We start from the raw sequence: 18,411 nt of genomic DNA, 5'->3' as shown, positions 1-18,411 counted from the left end.
GAGGCCGGCAGGAGTGGTAACACGGCTACGCGGTGCCGGCGTCAAGAGGTTCGTTTTCCTTCGCAACCTTTATCACAAGTGGGCACTGGCGTAAATTCTGACCAACTGTAACCGATTTTTATTGAATAAATTTCTCGAGCGTAATTAAGTGTTGCCTCTCCATATTTCTATTTTCATTTTGTTCGGAGAAAACAGTATTTGTATTCCATTTTTGAATAATTATTTTGCTTTTTATAAAATGTATTTTATTCACACTTAAAGTCCATTAAGGGTAATGAAGGCATCGACAGCCATAATTCAGGGAACTAACGCGAATTGAGAGCAGAATGAACAGCTGAAATACTCTGTAGTTTGTAATACGTGAATATTTCGCTCTAAAGCTTACACTAGGTCATGTTTTTAGAGACGAAATTTCATTATCTTTGTAATTTACAATATTAATTTGGAAGACGTGTTTAGAAACGCGAAACGTTTTAGTTAAGCGTATAATATAATATCTTTACTGCCATATACGTATGTGTTTTTCTTTCTTATTTCGTAAAGTACCAAAACATAATGACAATAGACATTGTAAATAAGAGACAAAATTTTAGAAAAACAAAACCGCCGCCTTTTATCACTTCAAACTTGATAAATACATTTTCCTGCTCAAACACAATTATATCTACTTCGTTTTACTTACGCTGGTGTTAGAAAACCCTCGACAAATCAAGTAAATAAATAAATATTCTTGTAGTGACTATTTGGCCAACAGGCTCGCTTGGGAACAGGCCTTGCTTATTCAAGGTTCAGTAATGAGGTTCACCACAGTTCTATCCGTGTAACAGAAGTGCACCTCGGTTTTATTTCAGATGGTGGAATTTACGTTCGTATTTCTGATTGTGTTTTTTTATTTAAGACTGAGTTGATCTGGGTCTCCGGTTTTGTATAAAAAATTTGGTTTGCAAGAATCTTGAGGTAGTTCATTTTAGATTAACTAGTTATAACCGAATTTGTAAATGATTACTTTTATTATAAAATTTTTATCACTAATCTTACTACGTTAATGTTATAGAATATTGTTTTCTAATCATCCTACATTGTTTATGTTTTTCAATAAGTAAAGAAATTTGTACAGTTCTTCATTAAACAAAAGATTTGATTCACAAATTTCTGCTGTTCTCACTTGTGTATGTGCATTCCACATGAGTGTCGTCACATCAAGCTTCATAAAATCTGCAGTGAAATTGAAGCCATTGTGCAAATGTTCCACTTTACACCCGACACACTGTTATAATTTCTCCGAATCTCTTTCATATTCGTCTTCAGCAAATATTTCAGTCTGAACACAACTCAGGATCGTAAAGGTAAATGAAATAAAGTTGCTAGACGAGATATAAGAAACTATTATTATCTTAAATTCAAAATATCTTACGTTACCAATATTGTAATTGGGAAAATTTGTGAAAACGTTCAAACACTGATGTTTGTATGTCTGGATGTTTCTTATAAATAAACTCGGCAACCGCGAGAGATAAAGTGGTTAAAACTACATTAGCTACGAATTTTAAATATCAAAACAATAGTTTCAGAAATAAGCGAATGCAAACAAAATGTTCAGCTTAATTTTTTTATTCGGGGACGGCAAATTGATACCATTGCAGCTGATGGTAAGTGGAGTGGGTTCAAATAGAATGTCGACTGACGAGAGATGATTACCCCTGGTAGTCGCCACAATTATGTCTGTTGAAACCAGATGTACGCAGGCTTGATCCCTGAACGCGACACTCTTCGTGGGCCACTAGGGCAGGTTTTAACACTTTGTGTACGGAGGTCGCTATCTGGGCGGATATAACCATCAGAAAAAGTTGAAATTAAACTACTTTTCGGATTCTATCGCGGTTTTTTATATTTAAATTTTCTCCCGACGTTTTGAAGACTTTGCAGCCTTCAAGGTCACGGGGGGACTGGTCCAATACAAAAGAAATCATTACACCAGAAAAAGTGTTTATTTTGTTAGTATAGATTTGGGGAATAATATCTGATCGTATTTTAAGAGAATTATAATAAAATGTTTTCGTACGCATATCTGATTTTCGGTGCATAAGAGAAAGGTGAAAGTGTTTTCTCGCTCTCTCGCGAGCAATGGCGGCTACGGCAACCGTGTAATTAAAAATTAAGTGGTCAAAAGTAAAGATTTTCAATAGGATTCCTTCTTTTATTTGCCCCTCATCCCTACATACATTTATTTCCTTATCAAGATACGTTTTCCAACTTTATATTCTTGGTAGAGTAATAAATTCCAAGTTGTGGGTGTTGTTGACATAAACAAATGCATAACATCCAACGGTAGGGACAAGAATGCGACGCTCTTCATTTCACTTGACAAACACAGTCAGGATGTAAGACGTACGAGCGTCGGGAGACGTCATCTGATATATATTATAGCTACTATCTGACAAATGACTTGGGAAATTACTGTTGGAATGTTGAAGGGAACGTTAAAACTGATTATATTTTACTTTCTCTAGACCCTTTGTATTAAATAAATCAATATACACCACTAGTTTTTAATTACCAAAATTTAAAAATGCGTTATTTGTTGACGTTACTGAAAAAAATACAAATGCACTGATTATATTTTAGTTCTTCTAAACCCTTTTACTTAAATGAATATACACCACGAGTTTACCTACCTCCCTACTTTTATAGTTGACTGTACATAATACTATGCATTTTATCCTCTTCAAGGGTACGTAAAGTGTTACACTCCACCAAGTATTAAACCAAGTATAAAATTAAGTGGAGTTATCACTTAAATCATTCGTCATATCATGCAATAGTTATCAAAGAGAAAATAAAAGTTTAAGTAGATTTTACAAGAATAGGAAGTAATAAGTCCATGCTATGTGAACTATAAAAACTATTTTATTTCATGGATTTGTACGTAAAATTTGCATTTACTGCTTTACTTCAGTCTGCCTTTATGATCAACTTTCGAAATAAGAATAAATTTAAATCATAATTTATTGCATTTTTTATTACATTCAATCATTTACTAGTAATAAAATTCAAAATCAAGAGCACTTACGGAATAATTCCTTGTAAAATTCCTTTAGGTAATTCTTTGGACAGTAAGACATAAAATAGCTACAATAAATATTAGTTTAAAAGAAAAGTGTATAAGCTGAGAACACACACAAAGTTCATTGAACTTGAAGGAAAATAAGGGGCGCCTAACCAAATAACAATACAAAATCTTTATTTAGGCGTTGTAGCACGCACTCGATAGCGCGTTTACACAAGTTCCATTGTTTGTCTTGAGGATGGAGTCGAGGAAGGTAACGTAAATAATTGATTAGGAACGAATTCTGCCTGATTTGATATGTAAGATGTCAATTAGGCGCCGCGCAGACGTGGTCTTTTGCAACTGTCAGTTTAAAGAAGAAAAGAATGAAGAGAACAGTTTTTGTAATAAAATATTCTTCTTCTTTGTATATACTAAGTACATAATTTGTAACAAATTATTGTTGGAAATTACCAAGGTATTTTGTCGGAACTACATCCTGAAGCTGCTATACTTTTATATAATTTCATTTGTTATTAAGATTAGAGGATAATGTTCACGATGCGTTAAGGCTGGCATGGTGGAAATGTCACCAAAAGCCCCTAAAATACAAGAGAAAAAATAACATATAAAATATACTTATAATATCAGCCCTGTATTATATACTGTCCTACTGTTGGGCATGGGCCTTCTCTACCACTGAGAAAAAATATACTTATTTTTCACAAAAACGCTTCATCTACGCATATTATGCTGGCTAATCAAGCTAGCACTGCTCTTCATTTGGGCCTCTTGGTAAGGTCACGGCTGCAATCACTGATTTCTATTGTTTAAGACACACACATAAAATGTCGTGTTTAAAGTTACGGTCGTTGATGTGTGTGTGAGTGACGAATGTATTATAAGTACCTAGTTGATATATCTCTATATAATTGTAACGGTTCTATGTCTGTATATTGTAGATATTGATGAAAAAATATTAGTACTATGGGAGGTCTTTAGAATAACAGAAAACAAAGCAACAGTTTTTAAAATATTTGTCTGTCTGTCTGTTTGTACACACATCACGCATATCTATTGCTTGGAATTGAAGGCAGTTTTCACCGTATTTCTAAAGGTTTAATTTTACAATTTAATCCCGCGAAAATATACCTAGGAAAACCTTTATTAGGCGGGCGGAGCCGAGAGCAAAAACTAGTTTTATAAAAATGTATTATATTACCACCAGCTAGTAAGTAAAATATGTGTTTACTGCAATTTTCGATAAACGATCCTATTTGCTTTTTTCGATCTATCTTAAAAATAGACAAATAGGAATAGAGGTGTTTTTGACATGTTTACAAATGAGTTATTTTGATTGGTTCATTCTCGGAATTGAAGATTGAAGATTGAAATTGAGATTGGGATCCTTTATTTAAAATGGCTGTTAGTCGCGAATAAACGCTCTTTGCTAACACTCGTGTTCTACTTGTCTAACCCATTTAATATGTAACCGACAATTACCTAAGTCTTTATTTAAATTATGTCTCCATAGTATACAACTAAATTATAAAGATTAATTACAACTTTTTTTATTTATGCAAAAAAAAAAAATACGATTTTTTATTTAAAAATATAAAACAAGTGTTGCCGGTAAAACGTCAAATACATAACCTTAACTGACAACACTTTAACTGTCAAAGTGTTTATATTGCACAGCAGAAAAGGTTTTTATGTTGATAGAGTGTCTCGATGTTTAATTTATTGGTCCAGATTATATTTGACAAATGGCTTTGTCAAACATCGGACGGCGACGCGACGCTGGCGCTCGATTCAATGGAAGCGAGCGTCGACAGCTTTATATTATGTTTTATATTAAAATACATTACAACTGCCCAGCGTCCTGTTCACCTCCCCCCCCCCCCGCCCTCCTTCCGCTATTTGACCAAAGCTTAACAGTTAATCACTTCGTCTCAATTCTTACCTCGTAATCGCACCTCGCCAATTTTATGTAAATCCTTCAAGATAACAAAGGCATCTTGAGACCTTTGAAACCTACCAGACTTCTAGTCTAGATAACAATGAATTAAAAGCAATAAACTAAAATGCCAAGGTGTCGTTTACTAACGAAAATAATGGCCGCATCCGCATTGTTCCCCAATTTCACCTTTACTTATGCAAATGACGTCGAGCTCAAGTAATGTGAACAATAGAGGTGATAGTATATTCTGGATACGAGGGCTTTACACTGTTATTTAGATGTCTATTTTAATTCATGACTGCCTCGGTGGCATAGTAGTATTACAGTTCGACGGCAGTGCTGAGGTTTCGGGTTCGAACCCCGGGTGGGACAGTGATCAGTATCAGCGTAAAGTCTGGAATTTGAACGGATAATATGTTTTAATTTTTCAAAGTCGGGTTATAAATCTTTTTTGGATTATAAGAAGTATTTACCTCAGTGGCGTAGTTGTACCGCATACGCGGTATAACAGCGCTTTGAAGTCCTGGGTTCGATTCTCGCGTTGGGCAAATATTTGGGTTTTTCTACTGAGTATTAGCCCGGAGTCTGGAATTTGTGCCCGATATGGGGATAGGCTCGCCTCCTGTCACATTATGGGACGGAACACACTTGACGAAAAGTGGGTGACCTGATTGCGCCTCTGCATACCCCTTCGGGGATAAATGCGTGATGTTGTGTGTGTGTGGATTACAAGAATCTATGTTACAATTTCAGACGTTTTAAATTAACAAAGACGAAATAAAATCAATTATAAATAAACTTCATCGCAGAGTTGTAATGCTAAGATTAAATTGTAACGCAAAAAGTAGAGAACTGCAAAGTTAATAAGGAAACGTCCACTCCATCCGCTCATGTCCTTTCTCTATTCATGAAGCAATTTAAATACCATCGTTACTGGCTCTTTATGAATAACCCCCAAATATTAAAGCCCCAAATATGCACGTTTGCATGTTGAATTTTGTAAAAAAAATACGATGTAAAGTTCAAGCTGCTTGGTCCAAAAAGACTTTCAATTGGTGTTTCGTGTTTATTTTTCTGTATTCAATTGTGTTCAGCCTGGGGAAAGAATAGACGGTTCTACGAAAAGTAGCGTCATCTATCGGCGCTTCGGACACAACTCCAGCACCACAATTCTTCTTTGTAATGCACCATTTCATTTTACAAATATAATCAGGGATGTCAGACCTTTTCTATGATTGAAGTGAACTTCATGCTCCCAATAGTATTTATCCTTTCTGGTATTATGCATTTTTAATTTATTATAATATGTCATTGTCTGAGTACGTGACAAAAATTCAGACATAAAATTAATCAGGCAATGATAATGAAAACAAAAGTACTTATAAAAATATTCCTTAACCAGCGATATGTCGAAATGAAAAAGTCGGAGCATTATCGATTAAATTGGTATAGTCAGTATTTTGATTGACGCCCCCAGTAGTTTCTGTAAATAAAAATAACATATGTCAGTTTTGTTAGGTAACTTTACAATCATCATCAGCCGCAGAATGTCTACTGCTGAACATGGGCCTCCAACAAAGATTTCCAGATCGACCTATTGTAAGCGGCCCGCATCCAGCGACTTCCTGCAACTTTTATGAGGTCATCTGTCCACCTCGTGCGTGGACTTTACAATAATTAATATTAAAAAAATATTATTTAACAATCATTATTTTATTTTATGCCCAAAGTATATAACGTGTTGGTTCAATGTCGGACGCACACTGTACAGTGTACACGTTTTTTTTGTAAAGTACGGCATAACATACGCAAACGAGTAGGTGCGTTACCTCATAACTATCAAAATTCAGGAAGTATTTGAGATTTTTTGATGCTGTTAATCAGTCGTCTTGGCCCTCAAGTAACATTATTAAGTACTACAAATAAGTACGTGTGGGTTTCACTCGTGTTTCGTTGTGAAACAATCGACCCATCTAAACGCCTTCGTCGAGAGATTATGAATTATTATTCATTATTAACAGTGTTATTACACTGTTAAGGTCCTTTTTTAAAAGTAATGTATTCGAAACGTGTTTAATTTTTTTTATAAAGTGGATACTGTTTCATTCATTTAATAATGAAATGCCACTAAAATTATAGATTCCGCGCATTTCCTCCTAAAGTACGCCTCGTTTTAATAGGCAATGTTAAGATTATTTTGGTAGTTTAAAATTTTCCAAAAACCAAAAATTGTTTTTTTAAAGAAATTATTCTTAAATCTGTAAATCCTCGTCATTCATGCGCAGTAAAAGTATGGAACGATTGCTCAAGGCCGTTTGCTCCGGAAAGGGGTTTAACACACGCGCCAACGCGCTACGGTGTTATTCTTTTATAAACGGCCACGGCGAAGTAACACACTGTACAGAGAGAAATATTAACTATAACTTACAGCATTCTGAAGACGGCACACACACACCCTTGTCGTTTCTTAAAAAATCCATTTTGCATTCACACGACGGCATCACGCAGTCACTAGCGATGGATGCACATGGAGGGGGATTCCGAACATCCTCACATGTTTTAAAACATAACACCGCGGAACATTTATAGTACAGTTCGTTTTCTGGACAGTCTGCGGAAGAACTTATTTCATTTGACAAATACAAGTAATCTACCGTGCTAAGCGCAAAAGCAGTTTGTCAAGGAAACCTTATTTCGAGATAATCGAAGTTTTGTAAATATAGTTTTGTAAGTAAAACTGATATAGAGAAAATCTTTTAAGGTTTTTTTAACAAGTTCTAAACAAGATACCGTTATTTAGGTAAGTTGGATGGGTATTTCTTTAAGCTATCTGACGTCTTAAAAATCAAAATTTTGATTTTTTTTGAGATACCGCTTTTCAGCTTAGCACAGCAGTAATTTTGTTTTTAGCAATATATTGTTTAATGGTAAATAAACAGGTATAAAGGTAGATATTATCGTAGTAGGTATAGCATAATATTCCAGAAGCCTTAAGGTTAAATTAGAAAAACATATTTACATATACTGACACGACGCAATCGAATTTATATTGTTAGTTTTTTTTTTGTTTGGATATTGATCTCACCATAACATTATTAAATTGAAATCGTGCGCGCGTGCGTGTCGAATAAATAATCTTTGAGCAAGGTTAGATAGCTCAAACATACTTACTGAGTATGTTATAATATTATAGTGATGACTATGCAAACGTAGAAATACGGGCACGTATTACATAGGTATATTATTAAAACTCCAAACTTAAAGTAAAATCGTTGGTGTAGTTGTATTATATGCGCGGTACGACACCGTTGAGGTTCTGGGATCGAATCCCAAGTCGCGCAATGTGATCAGTCACGAGTTTGAAATATGTATCCCATATCGCACCATGGGATTGATATACATTTGACGAAAAAAGGGGTTGCCACGGTTTTACACATTTGGCTACCCCTTTAAAGATAAAGTTGTGGTATATATTCGTTTTTTCCGCACTTTTTATTGAATTATGGTACTGATAAAAATACCTATTCATTAAATTGACATTTTAGTTTAATAATTATATTCCAATAAATTATTTACTTACATTTACCATTCAGTAGTTAATTAAATAAATATTTAACTACCAAATTTAAAAGAAACCTTACCAAATTCCTTATCATCAACTGGAGTTGAATATACCAATGCGATAAAGGCAACAAACAAGAAAACAGCTAAATACGAAGCCATAGTTTTTTCTACACACAATGTTATAAATAATAATAATCGTAAATGAACACAACTATATATATAACGGCATAAAGCATGGAAAAAGGAAAACAGCGATCTTAATGCACACAGATGTTCAACACATTTGGTACTGCTAGACCATTGATTCCCAAAGTGGTCCAGGTGGACCCCCAGGGGTCCACGGGAGAGTTGACGGAGGTCTAATTTGGTGTGACCAAAAAATAGGGTCCAGTTTTTTTCTGGATTAATAGTAAGGTACTAAAATGTTATCTTGACTTCACCTATCAGTGTAGGCAGATAATATTGGTACGGGTCTTAAGAGGCACGGTGACCCCAACATAACTGTCCAGACCCGGCCCGCGATGGCTGGTTGAAATGCACTCTTTCTGCGAAACCAAAAAAAAGTTCAACCGGAACCAGCAAAATTATGAAAAGGGTCTATGAGAAAAAAAAGTTTGACAATTCAAACATAAAATAAGTTTCTCAGATTGACCAAAAAAAGGTCCACCGGAACTGGCAAAAATATGAAAGGGTTCTATGAAAAAAAATTGGGAATCCATAAATGAAAATAAGTTTTTAAATTGACATAACATTTTAGCGACGTTAACTGCAAAAACAGAGGACCTCGCCCCCCTCCGACCCCCAACCGGCAAAACACAACTAAAAACATCATTATAATTGTGTGAAAATTATACTTTACATTGTGTATTCGTTGGAAATCTATATATATAAAAGAAAGTGGTGTTAGTTACACTATTTATAACTCAAGAACGGATGAACCGATTTGGCTGAAAATTGGTGGAGAGGTAGCTTAGAACCAGGAGACGGACATAGGATTTTATCCTGTTCGCACGGGAACGGGACGTGACATAAAATGTGGTATAACAAAACGAAATTTGGTATAGAGAGAGACCCTGGGAAGGTTATAGGCTATTATCCCGGGAAAATATATAGCGGGCCTTTTATCCGGGAAAACTCCTTCACGCGGGCGAAGCCGCGAGCAAAAGCTAGTATATAATAATAATAATCTTTTTAAATTCAAAATTTACTAATATCATGCAAGTTATGATGCATGCTGAAGTTTACTGTAAGTAGAGAAACACAGCTATCTTCTGCCGTTATACTGCTATATGTTAAAATAATGTAATGTGTGTTCTCTCTTGTAAAATCTCAAAATAAATAAATAAAAAACACAAGCAAATGAGAAATACTGTTGTGTAAATAGCGTAATACAGGGTCAGCATTAATTACGGTAACATTTTTTTCTCATACGGGTTCAACTAAGTAACACCTCTGCACCTGATGGTAAGTGGAGTGGAATGCGTACAGAATTTCAACTGAGAAATTGATTACCCTTGGTCAGTCGACCAATTACGACGGTCTGTTTGAATCGGATATACAACGAGTCACACTCACGTGAACAACTATGGCGGGTTTTAACACCTTGTGTATGGTGGTGGCTATCCGGGCGGATACAAAATATATAACAAACTAAACATAATTTGTTAGTTAATAAAATTTAGCTTCTAGGGAATATTTTTATAAAACACATATTAAACAAAATATATTTATTTGTAGTGAGTACTCTATGGTAAAAATAGTTTTTCTTACCTTGGACATTTTACCTGCATTATTTACTTTCTTATTTTTTTTTTTATTAAGATTATTCCTATTTAATTTTCCCTACTTACACCAAAAATAAAAATAAACTTCAATGGCAACGTATTCGGTCTGTTTAATGAGAGATCCGGGTTTCATTCATCATGTATTGTGTGTTTTCTAGAATAACACCTGGTTATCTAGTATTGTAATTTGTATACTATAAGGAGATAGGCTCTATCTCTTGGCGAGAAATATAAATTAGATGAAATGTATCTTTTAAACCACTGCCAACCCTTGGCGATGAAAGACACGAAGTTGTATATAAATGTGAATAATTTAGACTGTATTGCAACATATATCTAGAGAGTATTAAGTAGCAAAATAGTCTTTTCTATTCTTTGGGGAAAGACCGATATTTTGCCCAAATGTCTAGGATTTTTGCCATAATCATACCATAATACAAATATTATCATATTATAATATTTGTATTGATTAATATTTTTACCATGTTATTTGAAATAAGGGTATTACACTGGACGCATCTAAAAAAAAATTGGCAACAGAAATAAAACCATCGTTACAATTTTTAAATTTTTATTCATTTATTTTTTTACGAAGACAATTTTTTATTTATAGCTTATCTATATAAAAAAAAGGATTTTCCCGACAATGTTTTCACCCGGACACTTTTTAAAGACCCGTGCCGGACGGAACCCGGACGCCCTTCAAATTTAGGACAAATCTGAGGAATTCGGGATGGATGGCAGCCCTACCTGTGCCTGCCATTTCAATGATGAAGGGGTGATAGGTGTTTCATTTTTGCGTATTAATTTTTGTAAATGACTTCAATCACGAAAAATACTTATGTAGTTTAATAATCATTTTAGCAATGAATATACAATTACAATGAAAAACAAATTATACAGCCCGACATCAATCGAATTCAAATCAATCCAATAACGTTAATAAAGAGATAACAGTACAACAGATGTATCTTCTATGTGCAATATACAGACAGAGCAATAGTGAGGTAATTATAGAGAATTACTTAGTTATCATAGAACGAGGGAAATTACCAAGAAAACACAAACCAGATTGGTATCAGATATGATTATAGTCATTAACTCACAAAAACCCAATGAATTCAAACAAGGAAATGCAATTGACATTAACTTTATGTACCGATTATTTTTATTTTTTTCTCGTATTATGCGTTGATTTATAGGATGTCATTGGCTGAGTACATGACATATATTTCAGGAAAAAAATAAATAAAATTCTAGCATGAATAAGGCAACGATAAATAAAACAAAATTGATTATAAAAACATTATTATTTAACAAACGATATATCGAAATAAAAAAAGTCGTAGCATCATCAATTCAATTGGTACAATCTTCGAACAACAATACAAGTATTGTTGATCGAAGGGTATACTCAGTGCTTCGATCAACGCTCCCCAATAATTCCTGTAAGCAAAAAAAATTAATAAGTTAGTTTTGTTAGGTATATTACAATAATTGCTATTAAAAAATATTATTTAAAACCACTATTTTATTTTGTACCCAAAGTATAAAACGTTACGGTTCAATGTCGGACGCACACTACACACGTTTCTTGTCAAGTACAGCATAATATACGCAAACGAGTATGTGCAATACTCATAACTATCAAAGTCTAGCTTCAAGTGCTTGAAACCTTTTTGATTTTGTATAATTTATTTTTTTATGTGTCCATACGTTTTTTAGCCTGGCAGGGCCGGCTTATACAAATACGCCGGTCTTGCGGGTGAGTGCTTTAGGCACTGCGAGCCCTTAAGTGACCATGCTGAGGGCGACTCTAAAGGGTCACGACCTGGCTCAGGACGGCCACAGAGAGAGTACAAGACATCAGCAATTAGGGGGTATAATATCATTCGTCTTGAATCTTAAATAACATTATTAAGTACTACAAAGAGGTACGAGTGGGTATCACTTGTGTTTCGCGCCGAAAATCACCCATTTAAGGCCCTGACCACAGCAAAATGGCGCGCTAACAGTATTTTTAATAGCTATATATTCGAAATTTATAACACATATACACATATGCTTTGGTTGTTTTAATTTTTTTGGCAATTCGATATTGTTTCATTAATGTAATAATGAAATGCCATTAAATTTGTTGATTCCGTGCATTTCTTTCTTAATCACGCCTCGTCTTTATTTTCCATTAACACTATTAAATACACGATAATAAGGAATATTTTATACTTTAAAATTTTCAAAAAACCTTCATTTGGTTTTTTAATTAATTATTCGTAAATCTGTATATCCTCGTCACTCATGCGCACTAAAAGGATGGAAAGGTTGCTCAAAGCCGTTTGCTCCGGAGAAAGTCTAAACACACGTGTCAACGCATTACGATGTGTTTTTTGTTTTACGAGCGTGACAAACTGACCCACTGTAGAGAGAGAAATATTATAATAATAACTATAACTTACAGCATTCTGACAAGGGCACACACACACCCTTGTCGTTTCTTAGATAATTACTCTTGCATTCGCACGATGGTTTCACGCAGCCGCTAGCGATGGATGGACATGGAGGGGGACTCCTCATATCCTGACATTTTTTAAAGCACACCTCCAACGAACACTTATAGTACACTTCGTTTTCAGGACATTCTGTGGAAAAAAATATTTTAGTTATTAGAATAAATATCACATTTTTAGGAATATATTGTTTAATGGTAAATAAACAGGTATACATTTTTTTAGTACTTATATTAAAACACCCAAATTATTTTGTTGAGAATCAGTAGCACAATCCATTGCACTAATTTTTGACATAAGTTATATTTTTTTCCAAGAACGTATTAAAATTTCGTCAAGCTTATTTTTAATACCTTCAGCCAAATTAGTTAACTTTTGTATTGATAAAAATCCGGCGCATGTCGGTCGCTCACTGACGCCTACTACTACAGCCGGCCGTTAAAAGCATTCCCGTGCCCACCCCGCGGCCCCGCACACGCCCGCGCTGCAGGCACCCGCTCGCTGCCTGCAACGCGGGCGGTGAGCTTGATCTATCAATTCCGCGAAGTTTTCATTCTTATTATTATTTTAACATTTTTATGTGATATTTTATACTAAGATCTAATTTGGTTCTTTTGGCTTTATGCTATACTAAAATTAATGTTATATAAGTAGATATTATAATATGTAGTATAGGTATGTATGCTATAATATTTCACAATGCTAAAATAAATATTCATTGTTTACGGATACGACGCAATGGAATTTATGTTGTTTGTTTTTTTTTTTGTTTAGATAATGGTCTCATCATAACATTAGTAAATAGCGAACGTGCGCGCGCACGTATCTCGAATAGGTACGTAATAATTACATTATTAATAATACGTCTGAGAGTAAGATTAGCTCAAAACATATTTACTTAATAATATCAGCCCTGTATTATATACTTGCCCACTGCTGAGCACGGACCGCTTCTACTACTGAGAAGGATTAGGCCTTAGTCCTATCTTATCCACGCTGGCCTAGTGCGAATTGGTAGACTTCACACACCTTCGAAATTCCTACAGAGAACTTCTCAGATGTGCAGGTTTCCTCACGATGTTTTCCTTCACCGTTAAAGCGAATGATAAATTCACAAAGAATACACACATGATTTTTTAGAAAAATCAGAGGTGTGTGCCCTTGGGATTTGAACCTGCGAACATTCGTCTCAGCAATACGTTCCACACCCAACTAGGCTATCGCCGCACATCACATCATTTACTTAGTATGTAATAATATTATAGTGATGAATTTCCAAACATAAATAATACGGGAACGTATTACGTATGTTATTAAAACTTCAAACTTAAGAAACTGCGTCGATGGCTTAGTTGTATGGTATGCGCGGTACGACACCGCTGAGGTCGCGGGAACTAATCTCGAGTCGGACAAAATTATATTAGAGTTTTTACTTCGTATCAGCCGCGAGTTTGGACATACATGTGTTCGATAAATTGCACCATGAGATGGCAAACATTAAGCAAACAGTAGGTAGGCTTTGCACCTCTGCCTACCCCTTCGGGAATGTAGGCATAATATGTATTTAGTTTTGTTTCTTCCCAAGTTTTTAATGATTTATATTATCGATAAAAATACCTGTTGATTTAATTCTCATTTTAATTTAATACTTATTTCCGAAGTAAATTATTTTCTCAAATTTTACGATTCAGTAGTTAAACATTAAATATAAATTTAAATACTAAAGAAAAAAAACTTACCAAACTCCTTTTCATCAACTGGAGTTGAATACACCGCTCCAAGAAAGGCAACAAACAAAAAAACAGCTAAATATGAAGCCATAGCGTCTTCTACACACAACGTTACAACTAATAATGATCGTAAATCCACACAACTATATATATAAAGCGGCAAATAGCATAGAAACAGGAAAATCACATAGATTTAATACAAAACAGATGTTCAACACATTTGGTAATGCTAGACAATTATTTAAATTAATTAATAAAAACAAGTTGTTTCAATATGAATACTAAAAAGTTAAAATAAGAATTGAGAAAAATAACAACCATAATAATATTAAATATAAATTGCTATAAAATTTGTTTATCTTTACCTGAATTATCAATTGAGATTTTTAAGTTGAAATTTTAAATTGATCCAACATTTTAGTAATAAAGCGTGATAAACCACTCTTATCCAGCCGAACCTTGCCCCCCTCCGAGACCCTACCGGCAAAACATAACTAAAAATTATTATTGTAATGCGAACATTTCATACACTTTCAGTCAGACATACCATATTCGCAATTAACTCAAAATTATTTTAAATATCTGAAAAACAAACCGGGATTTTTAGTAAAAATCTTCGTTCATTCATTTAATTTTTTGATACAATATTAGCAGAGGTATAGATGAGTATATTGTTTAATTATTAACAATGTCAAAATTATCCTGTATAATTGCTCCAATTTGATAATAACATTATTTATGATAACATTTTTTCATATACGTTTACAACTAAGTGGTAACCGACCATGAAATAACCCTGATGGCAAGCGGAGTGGGCTTCATACAGAATTTCAACTGAGAAGTTGATTACCCCTGACCAGTCGACACAATTATGACGGCCAGTTTGAATCAGATATACAAAGCATCACACAGACGTTAGCAACTATGGCGGGTTTTAACACCTTGTGTATGGTGGTCGCTAACCGGGCGTGATATGTGTTTTTTGCATATTTTTCTTAAATGACTTCAATCATTAAAAATATGTAGGATTTCCATAAGCATTTTGGCAATAAATATACAATAACAATTAAAAACAAATTATACAGCCCGACATCAATCGAATTCAAATAAATCCAATAAAGTTAATAAAGAGATAACAGTATAATAGATGTATCTTCTAATTCTACGATATACAGACAGAGTTACAGTGAGATAAGTATACAGAATTATTTATTCATCATAAAATGAGGGGAATTACCAAGAAAATAAAAACCAGATTGGTATCTCATATGATTATAGTCATTAACTTACAAAAACCCAGTGGATTCAAACAAGGCATTCAAGCCATCGTGTTGCAAAAAGAATTGTATCACGATTCCTAGATTTAACATTATACCAAAAGAATGTCGATGTCATGAATATTCCGACTTTATCCAGAGGGATGAATTTCCCATGGCGTGAATTTCTTACTCAATTTAATATAACAACAAACATAGATACTGCTTCACGCCTTATCTCAATACTCTGCAAGATTACACAGAAACCGAAGAGGCAGAGATGCAGGACACCTTCTTTCGCACTGCGTGTTCCATCTCATAATGTATTAGAGTGCGAACCTATCCAACTCCAAAATTTATAACTAATATACAAGTAATGTTATTTTATTTTTTGATTTTCAGTGGCTTTATCAGGTTCCGGACTGCCAAGACGAATGTCCGCAGGTTCAAATCCCAAGGGCACACACCTCTGACTTTTCTAAAATCATGTGTGTATTCTTTGTGAATTTATCGTTCGCTTTAACGGTGAAGGAAAACATCGTGAGGAAACCTGCACATCTAAGAAGTTCTCTATAGGAATTTCGAAGGTGTGTGAAGTCTACCAACCCGCACTAGGCCAGCGTGGTGGACTAAGGCCTAATCCCTCTCAGTAGTAGAGGAGGCCCGTGCTCAACAGTGAGCAAGTATATAATACAGGGCTGCTATTATTATTATTATATATCAGGTTCCGAACAGGCCGCTATAATAATGTCAAATGACGAAGAATAATCATATCTTGTTAGTCGATAGGTATTCTATCTGAATCCACACCGCTTACCATATGATAGAAGTCACTATGCGGTGCCCGTATAGAAAACTATAGGTATTAAATAAAGATAAAATAAAAACAATTATTGATATTATACATACAATGTTAACAAAAATAAAAAAAAAAATCAACTAAATTTAAACAAAACTAAAACTTTAATTACAATGATCAGCATTCATTTGAAAATAATTGCGAAGAAATAATATGTCCAATGTATCATCTGTCATATAGTAAATCAGTTCCGCAAAACCCGCGGGATCCCGCGCCAATAATCCTGCAAATCGCAGGACTTGAATTTACGTCGGATACCGGAATTCCGCGTATTGCGGTATTGGAAGCCCTACTTCACACACACTTCAATGTAGTGTTTATGAGTACAAGAAAATCCGGTTCATAAATTACGTCATTATATACATCGTTCTATTTCCAACTTATCACATATTTTAATCTGTAAGTTTAAAAAATGTCTAAAATCTGCAGCATATTTAAGCGCTGTCTTTAAGAATCCGGATTCGAATCCACATGACTTAAAAAAATACCTGTGATGCCGCGGACCGGATATTGTGCTCGAAATGATTGTAAAGGACCAACAGACTCGTCTTACCATTATCTGACGGATGTAAGTTTGGCAATATTCTATCAGTGACGAAGTATTCAAACAACCCGATTCCTACCGGCTTCCCTATTACTTTTATTTATGTTCGTCGTTTTTGTTTTCTATTAAATTGGCCGCGATATGTTAACTAAGGCATTTTTTCGTTGCATCGGCTTACCTTTTAAAAGAATTCACCCGTCGCCACTGATGTTTATGTTCTATGGTAAGAGGCTCCTTTTTCCGCACTTAGCCAAGCAAGTCGGGCCATTATGTATGCTTGACAATATTAACGACAATGTGGGTGCAATAGTTATGCGACAGTCTAACCTTTTAAGAGCCTAAGCATGAGCCTATCATCAATTATTTGCAAACTCAATCTTCCGAGCATAAAACACCAGCAGATGTACTCCAGTCGTAAACACGACACGATCATGATATTTTGATATCACTTTTATAGCATTTCTTTACGCGAACATAATAAAATAACGTTTGTGTGGTATGTTGCAATCTTCAGGGACAACGCAGTAAAGTCGAAATCTTAGGTGTCACTTGGCAATTTCTTCGGTAAAATCCATTAGTGTTATGACTGAGATGATGTTTGCTTACTGGAAGAGCCGATATATCGTCACGCACAAAGTGGTGCGAATTGAATTTAGAAATAAAAAGACTTTGGGTAGAAAGCCTGAGGGATAATCAGAGGTGCCAAGATATCCACTTTTGACCGTGTGTTTCCCATTCCATGACGTAGTAGGAGACGACTCCATCGCCGTATTGGGCACAAATTCCTGACTCCAGACTGATGTCAAACAAAAAATCCCAATATCAGTTTGCCTGACCTGGTATTCAAACTCGAGACCTTAGGGCGGTGACGTATCGGCACGCAATACAACTACTTCACCCAGGCAATTTACAAAAATAAATAAGCGACTAGCTTTTGCTCGCGGCTTCGCCCGCGTGAAGGAGTTTTCCGGGATAAAAGTCCACTGTATGATAAAAGTCTTGCTACATATTTTCCGGGTACTGATAGAATCAAACTAATTTTATCCCCAAGGGGGGTTGAATTTATCAAAATCCTATTTAAGCGAACGACTTCATCATAGTATCTCCAATCTTTAATTTCAGTTCAATCGAATTTCAGTTCAATCTAAAAAGATTTATACA

General features: G+C 34.7%; 1 long non-coding RNA gene and 1 other non-coding gene across 2 annotated transcripts; both read right to left on the bottom strand.

Annotated features, from left to right (window-relative positions):
* Positions 1-5,660: 5,660 nt before the first annotated feature.
* LOC119190040 lies at positions 5,661-8,732 on the bottom strand. The gene is made up of 3 exons (XR_005112744.1): positions 8,648-8,732; positions 7,435-7,617; positions 5,661-6,489 (listed from the first exon to the last, which is right to left on the bottom strand). It is a non-coding gene; the product is annotated as an uncharacterized LOC119190040 (long non-coding RNA).
* Positions 8,733-11,645: 2,913 nt separating this feature from the next.
* Positions 11,646-14,733, bottom strand: LOC115448043. The gene is made up of 3 exons (XR_005112768.1): positions 14,601-14,733; positions 12,811-12,993; positions 11,646-11,800 (listed from the first exon to the last, which is right to left on the bottom strand). It is a non-coding gene; the product is annotated as an uncharacterized LOC115448043 (transcript).
* Between the last annotated feature and the right edge of the window lie 3,678 nt (positions 14,734-18,411).

This window comes from Manduca sexta, chromosome 21 (genome assembly GCF_014839805.1).
Source record: "Manduca sexta isolate Smith_Timp_Sample1 chromosome 21, JHU_Msex_v1.0, whole genome shotgun sequence".
In the NCBI taxonomy this organism is placed as follows: Eukaryota; Metazoa; Arthropoda; class Insecta; order Lepidoptera; family Sphingidae; genus Manduca; species Manduca sexta.
This window is presented reverse-complemented; position numbering and strand designations above follow the sequence as displayed.